This window comes from Lycium ferocissimum, chromosome 2, assembly GCF_029784015.1.
Source record: "Lycium ferocissimum isolate CSIRO_LF1 chromosome 2, AGI_CSIRO_Lferr_CH_V1, whole genome shotgun sequence".
In the NCBI taxonomy this organism is placed as follows: Eukaryota; Viridiplantae; Streptophyta; class Magnoliopsida; order Solanales; family Solanaceae; genus Lycium; species Lycium ferocissimum.
The window spans coordinates 7,919,067-7,931,700 of NC_081343.1; positions in this window are offsets into that span (position 1 = coordinate 7,919,067).

The window sequence follows — 12,634 nt, forward strand, 5'->3', positions numbered from 1 at the left end:
TTTTTGTCGTCTTCATTTTTCACTGTTACAAGAGCTGAAGAGTCTATGGAAGGTTTTAGTTCAAGGTTAAAATCAGGTTTTAACATAACTTCCTCCAAGTTTCCTCTCTCTCCTAACTTCAGAAAAGGTTTCACGAAGTGAGGGCAAAGGGTTCTTTCCTAGGATTCGTGACCTGACCAAGTCAAACTCCTCGTTTAGTCCTGCTAAAAAAGGTAAACTCTCTCATTTTCTTCCCTTTTGTTTGCTTTCACACTATCCACTAGACACTCTCATTCATCATTGTAACACTAGTCTAATTCCCCGCCACGAGACACCATTTCATTATAATAAGCAGTGACTTCCCTCTCACCCTGCTTAGCTTGCCATAATTTAATTTTTAACTCAAAAATTTGAGAGGCATTTTCTACATCAGAATATGTCTCCCATAACGGCTTCCCACACATCCTTAGTAGTGGGTAAAAAAAGATAAGGTTTACCTATGACTGGTTCCATGGAATTTATTAGCCAGGAAATCACAAGTGAGTTCTCTGATCTCCAGGTTTTCAACTTTTCTTCGACTTTCGGCTTTTTCGTCTCTTCAGTCAGATGTCCCAACTTTCCACGGCCATCGATTGCAAGCTTAACGGACTGTGCCCATTCTAGATAGTTCTTCTCGTTTAATCGATGAGAAGTTAACTGGAAGGGCATGTGAGAAGCATCGCCTCCTTGTGCCATTAGATTTTCTGTCGGAGAAGAACTTTTCTCTTCTGTTAATGTTCCAGAAGAATCTGTTTTGCCCATATGGTATTAGGGATAAAACTCCCGATCTGATACCATTAAAGTTTTCAGAGAATGCAAAGCTTACTTTATTCACAGAACTGTACAGTATTTATACTAGAACAAAAAGATCAGAAAAAGACTAATCTATCCCTAATTCATAGGAGATCCTTAAATCAAGGGGTTTCCTCTTAACTATTTTCCTAGAATAACTCCTAATATATTTTTCTAAAATACATGATATCACATATTTACAGGAGCAAATTATAATCAAATCTGCTAGCTCATTCACAGAGCAGATTGTGATCAAATCTTCCAGCTCATTCTGTCACAACCCAACTGGAGGGCCGTGACGGGCACCCGGAGCTAACCTACCGAGCGCCTCTTAGCATACTTCTCATAATCATATCTAGGTGAGCCAGATAACTAACTCATAATTTTCACAACCGAAAAAAGACAAGTTCTATCGAACATATACACGTCTATATAAACATCATTAACTATGCCTATATGTACAAGCCGACAAGACTGCCAAAATGATACACAAAAATATAAACCGTTAAGGTTACGGGATATTTAGCTATGTACATTTGTCTACGAGCCTCTACATGGAGTATGTAATATCATAAAGACGGACGGACCCCGTCATGCCCAAGTATGTACACAAAAGAATAATATCAACTAAATTGCAGCTCCGGATCAAGTGAAGCTCTTCTATGCAATCACTGAGGAAGCAGCCTAGGGGTCTGGTCTATCTCCCTGTCTACTTGCGGGCATGAGCGCAGCATCCGTAAACAAAAGGACGTCAGTAGGAACAATGTACTGAGTATGTAAGGCATAAATAGCAACATGATGAAAGCATAAAGATAACATTAGATAAAGAGATCAATTTATACCTAATAATACCTCTTAAGATGATTATCATGCATACTTAGCCTTTCTCTAGAGGAGATACTTCATACATATACGTATAATGATACCGTACCCGGTCATATAGGCTCTGTGTAATGCGTACTAGACCACAATGGGACTCGGTGTGAAACTAGGGCTAGGCATAAAACACCGAAAATCGAATTACCGAACTGAATCGGGGATTTTGGTAATTCGATATTCGGTATTTCGATTTTCGGTAATAAACTTAAAAAAAATTCGGTATTCGGTTTCGGTATGCAATAAAAATACCGTTCAGTAATTCGGTATTACCGAATACCGAAATACATACTAAATAAAGGACCATTAATTTAGTCTAGCCCAATCCTAATCCCATTGCAATAGCAATTAGCAATTACCCATTGCCATCAATTCAGTCCATTACCTAAAATCCTTAATCTTTCATTCCCTACTCCCAGTGCCAATAACAATTAGCAATTAGCAATTAGCAATCCTTCTCTAGACCAATATCAGTTGCATATTGGATAAATTTGCCGCATGTAGTCTACAATTCTAAATCACGTCTTAGATGCTGCTAAATGATACTCCTAATAATGTTATTACTTTTTGAGTTTCATTGCAAATCAGTAGTTTACTTCTTGAATACATCATATTGATGAAAGAAACCAAGCTCATTAGGCTGGTTCTGTTTTTGCACAACTAAGTTGACATATTACTTTCTCGACTAAAATGTGTGTATATGAAGGCTTCAACCTAATCAATTTCTTCTTTGATACCTTAAGGAGTGAAGTTCTTGTGATGTAATACAGTGGACTTCGACTTCAATATGGTATTATCGAATACCGTACCGAACCAAAGTTTGATTTACCGATTACCGAATTACCGAATTGAAGTTTGAAAGTTCGGTATTTGGTATCTATTTTCAATTACCGATTACCGAATTACCGATCCCGAACTTCAAAAATACCGAACCGAATACCGAACGCCCACCCCTATGTGAAACGCACCCAGCTATAATAGGATTCGGTGTTATTCGTACCCAGCCATAACAAGGCTCGGTGTTATTTGTACCCAACTGCAGTGGTGTGCATAATAGATATCGTACCTGGACATATAGGCTCGGTATCATAAAATAGCTATATATACATATATGGCATACATGAGAATCCAAAGGAAGCATTACAACTCTATCGGAGTGACATAAGGTCGGTGAGCCTCCGATTACCATTATGGAATCATCATGATCGCTATACCTTTCCTTAGAGGGTCAACTATCATAAAATGAGATCAACGACGATGAACAATATCAACAATATCATGAGAACTTTGAGAGTCATGAGCTTCTAGCATTTCTAGAAAATAGGGCATTATGGATATCATAAACGGATTCACAATAAGGAAATCATGCCTTTAGAAAGAAAGGGTTAGAGAAAGGGTTAGCCTTAACATACCTTTTTGTCTCCTTAATTACTTAACTCTCCTCCCGAGCCCGCAAATCTACATTCAAGAGAATTCATACTAAGGTTAAGTCTTGAAAACACTCTTAAGTTCAAACTAGTGTAATTAACAAGCTAGCGGAATTTGGGCAGCACTTCCCCTATTTTATTGACTTCCTCTAAATTAAAAAACAACTCCCAAACAACAAGTATAACATCTACAATACCATAATCAAGAAGTTATATTCAATTTAATCTCAAAATTATCCAAAATCCCCTTTCAAGTTCACCTCATAGTCATCAACTGCACTTCAACACTTGACTCCTCTTCTATGATTCTTTCCTCTCCTAAACTTGCTAAACCTTTAAATCAACTTAATATATATGTAAATAGGATGAAGACACACCTTATAATGGAATAACTTCACCTTACTCAACTCCTCCAAAGATCAAGTTCATCACCACCTTGGGGAGAAATAAGAACAATCACCTTCCATGGATCATCTTAAGGTTTTTTATGTTTGATTTCTCTCTTGAAGGTATGGAAGGTTTTGGAGTATTCAAGAACTCCCAATAACTCTCTATAAATGTGGGGAAATAAGTGTGGTAGGTTGATATGAAAATGGGATCTTTTGGGATTTAAAAAGGTGTCAGATTCGCCCCCCCCCCGCATCAATTTGCAGTGGAGATGCGGATCAGTATATTGGATATGCGGACGCATATCCCCTCCTCTCCATGGGGAGGAGGTTAGGAAGTTAGGGCTGCAAATTTGGTGAGTTTTTGGCCAGTTTGCTGCACAACAAACTGGTCCACAAACTCTTATTTTCGGCGAAAATGCATTGTTTTGATTTGTTTGACCTCCAATCCTTTTGGAACCTTTTTGGAACTTGAATAAAACTTCATTAGCCATCTAAGGGTACCTATATCTCCCCATCAAGGTAATGCTAAGCAATGTATAACTCAAATGATACGAAATCTTCCCAAAACATGATTGAAATCCCAATTTCTTCAACGAGCTTACTTCCGCCGATTCATATGACTCCAAAACCTTAAGGTACACACTTAAAGTTATATAACACCTTCCTTAACCTTATGAGGGCTTCATTTACACTTTAGGCTTGCGTCAGTTTACTTATAATGAAAACGACGCGAAATTTCCAAAGGTGTAACATTCTCCCCCCCTTAAGAACATTTGTCCTTGAATGTTAGTCTCTTAGGGATTCTACGAAAATTTCGCTAGAGTTTCCCCTATAATTATGCCACTACCATATTTTCACAACATCCCAAAATATACAATGCCTCACAGGGCTACAACAACAATAACAATAATGGCCACACATGACTAAGAAATCATCAAAAGAAAGCATCACGTACCTGAAGACAATGGTGGCTCTGCCTGAACCTCGTCTGGGAGTGGAAACAGATGTGGATACCTGGACTTCATATCTTCCTCAGCTTCCCACGTCATTTCTTCCCTATTATTATTTCTCCATAGAACTTTAACTGAAGCTACATCTTTAGTTCTGAATATCCGAACTTTTCTATCTAGAATTGCAATGGGAACTTCTTCGTAAGTTAATTGCTTGGTGACCTGGACATCATCCACAGGTAGAATTTTGGAAGGATCTTGCGAAGCATTGATACATGGAAAACTGGGTGGACTGACTCCAAATTCGAAGGTAGATCTAACTCATAAGCTACCTGGCCTACCTTGCGTACAATCTTGTAAGGCCCAATATAGTGAGGACTAAGCTTGCCCTTCCTACCAAATCTCATCACACCTTTCATAGGTGACACCTTTAAGAATACCTAATCATTAACCTGGAATTCTAAGTCTCGTCGATGATTATCTGCATAAGATTTCTGACGACTCTGAGCTGCCAATAATCGATCCTGAATAAGCTTGACCTTTTCCATGGCTTGCTGGATCAAATCTGGCCTTATTAACTTAGTTTATCCCACTTCAAATCACCCAATTGCTGATCTACACTTGTGCCCGTATAAAGCCTCATACGGGGCCATTTGAATACTGGAATGATAACTGTTGTTATAATTCGCAGCTATTTTTTTTTCTTTGTTTAAAGCCGATTCTCCGCTTTTTTAGATTACTTACGTAATTTCTTTATTTATTATTATTTTCTTCTGCCTAGTCATGCTCATCCCATTCTTGGTCTTCCCATTCTTGGTCTTCCGAATGGCACTCTTCCTGATAATAAGCTTTTCTGTTTCGTTTGATTTTGCCGGTGGTCCGTACCTGAATAGTAATTAGTTCCTTATCCGTTTCTTTGGTTTTTTTATGTTCTTTCCTTCTTCGTTCTTTTTTTTCCTCTATCTCTTTCTGTTTGTTGCTTACAATAAAGATTTTGGCGTTGTATATTTCTTTTCTGTTGTTTATGTCTAAATGTATTAGAATGGGCCATGTTAAATAGTCGCCCATCTGTTCTCCTGGATTCCTAATGATCTTGAAGTTTGCTCCCGGTAGTTCTGACTTAAAGGCAATGATTAGGCTTTCTTCTTTCTCTTCTTTCTGTTCTTCTTTGTTTCTTTTTTGTATCGGAATGCTCACATACTTGAGTGTTGACATTTCGCTCTTTCTTAGCTATTCTTGTTCGATGATTATCTTGACCGTTGTTTTCGTTGTGATCATCCTAACTACCTCCAAAATCTAACACACATTCCCGTAGCATATCTTCGAGAGTCTGAATAGTGCGCTCAGCTTGTCCATCAGTCTGTGGATGAAATGCTGTGCTAAGACTCATCTGAGTCCCCAAAACTTCTTGGAAGGACTTCCAGAAATTAGCTGTAAACTGTGCTCCTCTATCAGAAATTATGGATACTGGAACACCATGAGGTCGTACTATCTCTTTGATATAAAGCTTTGCATAATCTTCAGCTGCGTACGTAGTTCTGACTGGTAGAAAATGAGCTGACTTCGTAAGTCTATAAACAATTACCCATATAGAATCATACCTACGCTGAGAACTGGACAAGCTTGTAATGAAATCCATATTAATCACTTCCCATTTTCAATTCGGAATTTTCATAGCCTGTAACAATCCGCCAGACTTCTGATGCTCAATCTTTACCTGATGACAGTTAGGACATTGAGCTATGAATTTTGCTATGTCTTTCTTCATTCCATCCCACCAATATATGGATTTAAGATCATGAAACATTTTCATCGCTCCCGGATGAACAGAATAGCGGGAACAATGGGCTTCTTTCAAATCTGGTGACGTAATCCTACCACATCAGGAACATATAATCTGCCTCGATATCTGAGAATTCCATCTGCAAAAATCTCAAAGGATGACTTTTTCTTCTGAGGAAGTGTATTCCTATAATGAACTAATATGGAATCATGATACTAACGTTCTTTCACCTCAACTACTAATGACCAAATAGCTGAATTCTGAATGGTAACTCCCATATTGCCTGAGTCCATTAACCGAACTCCTAGGCTAGCTAACTGCTGAAGCTCATGAGCTAACTCGCTCTTCTCTGGTTGAACATCACATAAGCTACCCATAGATCTATGGCTAAGAGCATCAGCTACGACGATGCTTTCCCTGGATGATATAGAATGCTAACATTATAATCTTTCAACAACTCCAACCATCGCCTTTGTCGTAAACTCAACTCTTTCTGCTTGAAAATATACTAAAGAATCTTATGATCTGTATAAATATCAACGTGAACACCATACAAATAATACCTCCACATCTTCAATGCATGAATCACAACGGCTAAATCTAGATCATGGGTTGGATAGTTTTTCTCGTGTTTCCGTAACTGCCTTAAAGCATAAGCAATAGCTTTACCATGCTGCATCAACACACAACCTAACCCCACGCCTGAAGTATCACAATAAATAATATAGCCCTCCGATCCTTCTGGAAGTGTTAGAACTAGGGCCGAAGTCAATATATCCTTCAGTTCCTGAAAACTGCTCTCACAAGCATCCGTCCATTGAAATTTAGCTAATTTCTGAGTCAGCTTCGTCAATGGTGCAAAAATAAAAGAAAAGCCCTCTATGAATCTTCTGTAATAACATGCCAAGCCCAAAAAACTACGAACCTCCGTAGGTGTTGTAGGTCTTGGCCAAGTTTTTACAACTTTAATCTTATGGCATCCACCCGAATGCCATCAGCTGAAATAATATGCCCCAGAAAAGTCACAGAATTCAACCAAAGCTCACATTTTGAGAATTTTGTATATAGCTTCTGAGCCTGCAAAACTCTAAGGACAATACGTAAATGATCTGCATGTTCTATCTCAGATAGCGAATGTACTAGGATATCATCGATAAATACAATCAAGAACAGATCTAGGAAATGCCTGAGCAGACTGTTCATCAAATCCATGAATACCGCCGGTGCATTAGTCAACCCGAACGACATTACCCGAATTCAAAATGACCATACTTGGTCCTGAAGGCCATCTTCGGAATGTCTTTTTCTCTAAATCTCACCTGGTGATACCCGGATCTTAAATCTATTTTCGAGAACCATTTGGCACCCTGTAGCTGATCAAGTAAATCATCGATTCTTGGGAGCGGATATTTGTTCTTTATTGTCACCTTATTTAGCTGTCTGTAATCAATACAGATCCGCAAGGAACCATCTTTCTCTCTTTCTTACAAACAATATAGTGCTCTTTGATGTGCAGTGAAATTATGGCACATTCAATGCTTTTTGGCTATAAGTTTTACTTATTTTTGAGCAAGTCATGGTCTTTTTGATGTGTTTGTGATATGTTGCAGGTATTTAACGTATTTTAGGAGCAAGTCGTGGAAAATGGGTTAAAAAGAGGTTCAAAGAAAGAAAAATAACTGAAGCTTGACTTGTACGGAGAAACATACGGACCGTATAATATTTACGGTCTGTCAATACTACTGTATATGCATAACAGAAAGGCCTCATACCTGAAGGAGGAAGTCAAGCAGAAGTACGGACCGTACATTATTTACGGTCTGTAAATCCCACCGTAGATTGGTTCCAGTGAAGTCTCAAAGGGAAGAAGATTTTACGGACCAGTTGCACGGACCGTATAATATTTACGGTCCGTAAAATTGGAAAGTATATCTGGCGACTGAAGAAGATTATACGGAGACCATTAACCCATTCTACGAACCGTATAATATTTACCGTACATTGGTCCGTCGGGGGGCAATTTTGTCAAACGTATTTTGCACAATTTAGACTCTTATAAATACCTGATGTAGGTTTCTTGTAGGCTACAATTCACCAGATTTCAGTTTTATTTCCTTAGTACTAAATACTCATAGTTTTTGAAGCTTTTGGGGATTACAAACACTTGCAATTAATTTCCCTTCAATTCCAAGCAATCATTCGTAAGCATTATGATCTCAATTATTTCTTATTGTTCTTCTTCTTCTATGAGTAGCTAAATTTCCTTATTAGTTTTGTGAACCCAATGATGGATGTTTTGTGATTGGGTTTTTTGATTGATATACATACAATGGATTATTAGGGCTTATTTATTATTTATTCTTTATTCTTCATTCGTAATTAATGGTTGCAAACATTGATTAATGTCATAAATCTTGATTTGTTTGGGAAAACAATTAGGGTTGGTAAGAATAAATAACAAGAACTCAAAGCTTAAAACTTTGTTTAATAAATTCACTTAGGAATAAGACGAATTTACTTGGCATAATTAACCGTTCTTCATAGTTACTTTCTTATATTTGGAAAAATCATAGAAAGAGATAATCTTTATTTATTGGGAAATAATGGAGATTCATATAGAGGTTAAGTGCATTCATATAATGATCCATTAGAAGTACATCAAGATCAATACCCATGATCATACACCTTATCTAATGGGGACACAACCTTGCTTTCTTTTACCATAAATTGCAATCCATAGCAATTAGTTAGCTATTAGTCAATAACAACCAACTTTTACAAACATTATCGGATTAAGACATTAGACCTAAATTAAGCATTCTACGAGTTTAGTAACCTTTTCACACCATATTCCCTGGATTCGACCCCAACCTTGTTGGGTTACTATATTTGATATCATCCGCTTTACGCTAATTAAAGGGTGTAATTTGAGCGTATCAAATTTTGGCGCCGGTGCCGTGGAATACGGTTTTGAAATTACTAAATAGTATTTTCTTTGATTGAAGTCTTTTGCTTATTCCATCACACCTTGTTTGCTATTCCTTGTAAACCAGGTGAACATGAATAAGAATTAGCAAAATCAACATGCTGGTAACTAAGGGGTTCGATTGAATAATCAGGCGAATGAATCATATGACGAGAATGTTTTCGCTGATCTTGTTCCTGAGGAGGACTATGCATCTGCTATTGTTCATCCTCAAGTTAGAGCTACAAGCATCAAAATTGACTCCTCTCTATACCTTTTTTTGAAGCTTGAGGTCTACTTTTGAAACTCTACCGATAATGACCCTCAACATCATTTGCAGAATTTTGTGGATGTGTGTGCTAATCACATCCAAAACAACATTTCATAAGATGCTATTCAGCTAAGACTATTCAAATATTCCTTAACTGGAGATGCAAGTGCATGGTTTGAGAAGCTGCCGCGGAATTTTATTACTACATGGGCAGAGATGGTAGCAGTCTTTCTCACGAGTGTGCTAGTGTTTTTTGCAATGATCGTACCATGGCTTTTTCTTTTTGTCGTCTTCATTTTTCACTGTTACAAGAGCTGAAGAGTCTATGGAAGGTTTTAGTTCAAGGTTAAAATCAGGTTTTAACATAACTTCCTCCAAGTTTCCTCTCTCTCCTAACTTCAGAAAAGGTTTCACGAAGTGAGGGCAAAGGGTTCTTTCCTAGGATTCGTGACCGACCAAGTCAAACTCCCTCGTTTAGTCCTGCTAAAAAAGGTAAACTCTCTCATTTTCTTCCCTTTTGTTTGCTTTCACACTATCCACTAGACACTCTCATTCATCATTGTAACACTAGTCTAATTCCTGCCACAGAGACACCATTTCATTATAATAAGCAGTGACTTCCCTCTCACCCTGCTTAGCTTGCCATAATTTAATTTTTAACTCAAAAATTTGAGAGGCATTTTCTACACGAATATGTCTCCCATAACGGCTTCCACACATCCTTAGTAGTGGGTAAAAAAAGATAAGGTTTACCTATGACCGGTTCCATGGAATTTATTAGCCGGAAATCACAAGTGAGTTCTACGATCTCCGTGTTTTCAACTTTTCTTCGACTTTCGGCTTTTTCGTCTCTTCGGATGTCCCAACTTTCCACGGCCATCGATTGCAAGCTTAACGGATCGTGCCCATTCTAGATAGTTCTTCTCGTTTAATCGATGAGAAGTTAACCGGAAGGGCATGTGAGAAGCATCGCCTCCTTGTGCCATTAGATTTTACGCTTTAGAAGAACTTTTCTCTTCCGTTAACGTTCCGAAGAATCGTTTTGCCCATATGGTATTAGGGATAAAACTCGATCTGATACCATTAAAGTTTTCGCAGAATGCAAAGCTTACTTTATTCACGAATCGTATAAGTATTTATACTAGAACAAAAAAGATCGAAAAAAGACTAATCTATCCCAATTCATAGGAGATCCTTAAATCAAGGGGTTTCCTCTTAACTATTTTCCTAGAATAACTCCTAATATATTTTTCTAAAATACATGATATCACATATTTACAGAGCAAATTATAATCAACGTCGCTAGCTCATTCACAGAGCAGATTGTGATCAAATCTTCCAGCTCATTCTGTCACAACCCAACTGGAGGGCCGTGACGGGCACCCGGAGCTAACCTACCGAGCGCCTCTTAGCATACTTCTCATAATCATATCTAGGTGAGCCAGATAACTAACTCATAATTTTCACAAACTGAAAAAAGACAAGTTCTATCGAACATATACACGTCTATATAAACATCATTAACTATGCCTATATGTACAAGCCGACAAGACTGCCAAAATGATACACAAAAATATAAACCGTTAAGGTTACGGGATATTTAGCTATGTACATTTGTCTACGAGCCTCTACATGGAGTATGTAATATCATAAAGACGGGACAGGACCCCGTCATGCCCAAGTATGTACACAAAAGAATAATATCAACTAAATTGCAGCTCCGGATCAAGTGAAGCTCTTCTATGCAATCACTGAGGAAGCAGCCTCAGGGGTCTGGTCTATCTCCCTGTCTACACTTGGGTACGAGCGCAGCATCCGTAAACAAAAGGACGCGCAGGAACAAATGTACCGAGTATGTAAGGCATAAATAGCAAATACGATGAAAGCATAAAGATAACATTAGATAAAGAGATCAATTTATACCTAATAATACCTCTTAAGATGATTATCATGCATACTTAGCCTTTCTCTAGAGGAGATACTTCATACATATACGTATAATGATACCGTACCCGGTCATATAGGCTCTGTGTAATGCGTACTAGACCACAATGGGACTCGTGAAACTAGGGCTAGGCATAAAACACCGAAAATCGAATTATCGAACCGAATCGGGAATTTCGATAATTCGGTATTTCGATTTTCGGTAATAAACTTAAAAAAAAATTCGGTATTCGGTTTCGTATGCAATAAAAATACCGTTTCGCAATTCGGTATTACCGAATACCGAAATACATACTAAATAAAGGACCATTAATTTAGTCTAGCCCAATCCTAATCCCATTGCAATAGCAATTAGCAATTACCCATTGCCATCAATTCAGTCCATTACCTAAAATCCTTAATCTTTTTATTCCCTATCTCTACTGCCAATAACAATTAGCAATTAGCAATTAGCAATCCTTCTCTAGACCAATATCAGTTGCATATTGGATAAATTTGCCGCATGTAGTCTACAATTCTAAATCACGTCTTAGATGCTGCTAAATGATACTCCTAATAATGTTATTACTTTTTGAGTTTCATTGCAAATCAGTAGTTTACTTCTTGAATACATCATATTGATGAAAGAAACCAAGCTCATTAGGTCAAGTTCTTTTGCACAACTAAGTTGACATATTACTTTCTCGACTAAAATGTGTGTATATGAAGGCTTCAACCTAATCAATTTCTTCTTTGATACCTTAAGGAGTGAAGTTCTTGTGATGTAATACAGTGGACTTCGACTTCAATATGGTATTATCGAATACCGTACCGAACCAAAGTTTGATTTACCGATTACCGAATTACCGAATTGAAGTTTGAAAGTTCGGTATTTGGTATCTATTTTCAATTACCGATTACCGAATTACCGATCCCGAACTTCAAAAATACCGAACCGAATACCGAACGCCCACCCCCTATGTGAAACGCACTCACATAATAGGATTCGGTGTTATTCGTACCCGTACCATAACAAGGCTCGGTGTTATTTGTACCCAACGCAAGTGGTGTGCATAATAGATATCGTACCTGGACATATAGGCTCGTATCATAAAATAGCTATATATATACATATATATGCATACATAAGAATCCAAAGGAAGCATTACAACTCTATCGGAGTGACATAAGGTCGGTGAGCCTCCGATTACCATTATGGAATCATCATGATCGCTATACC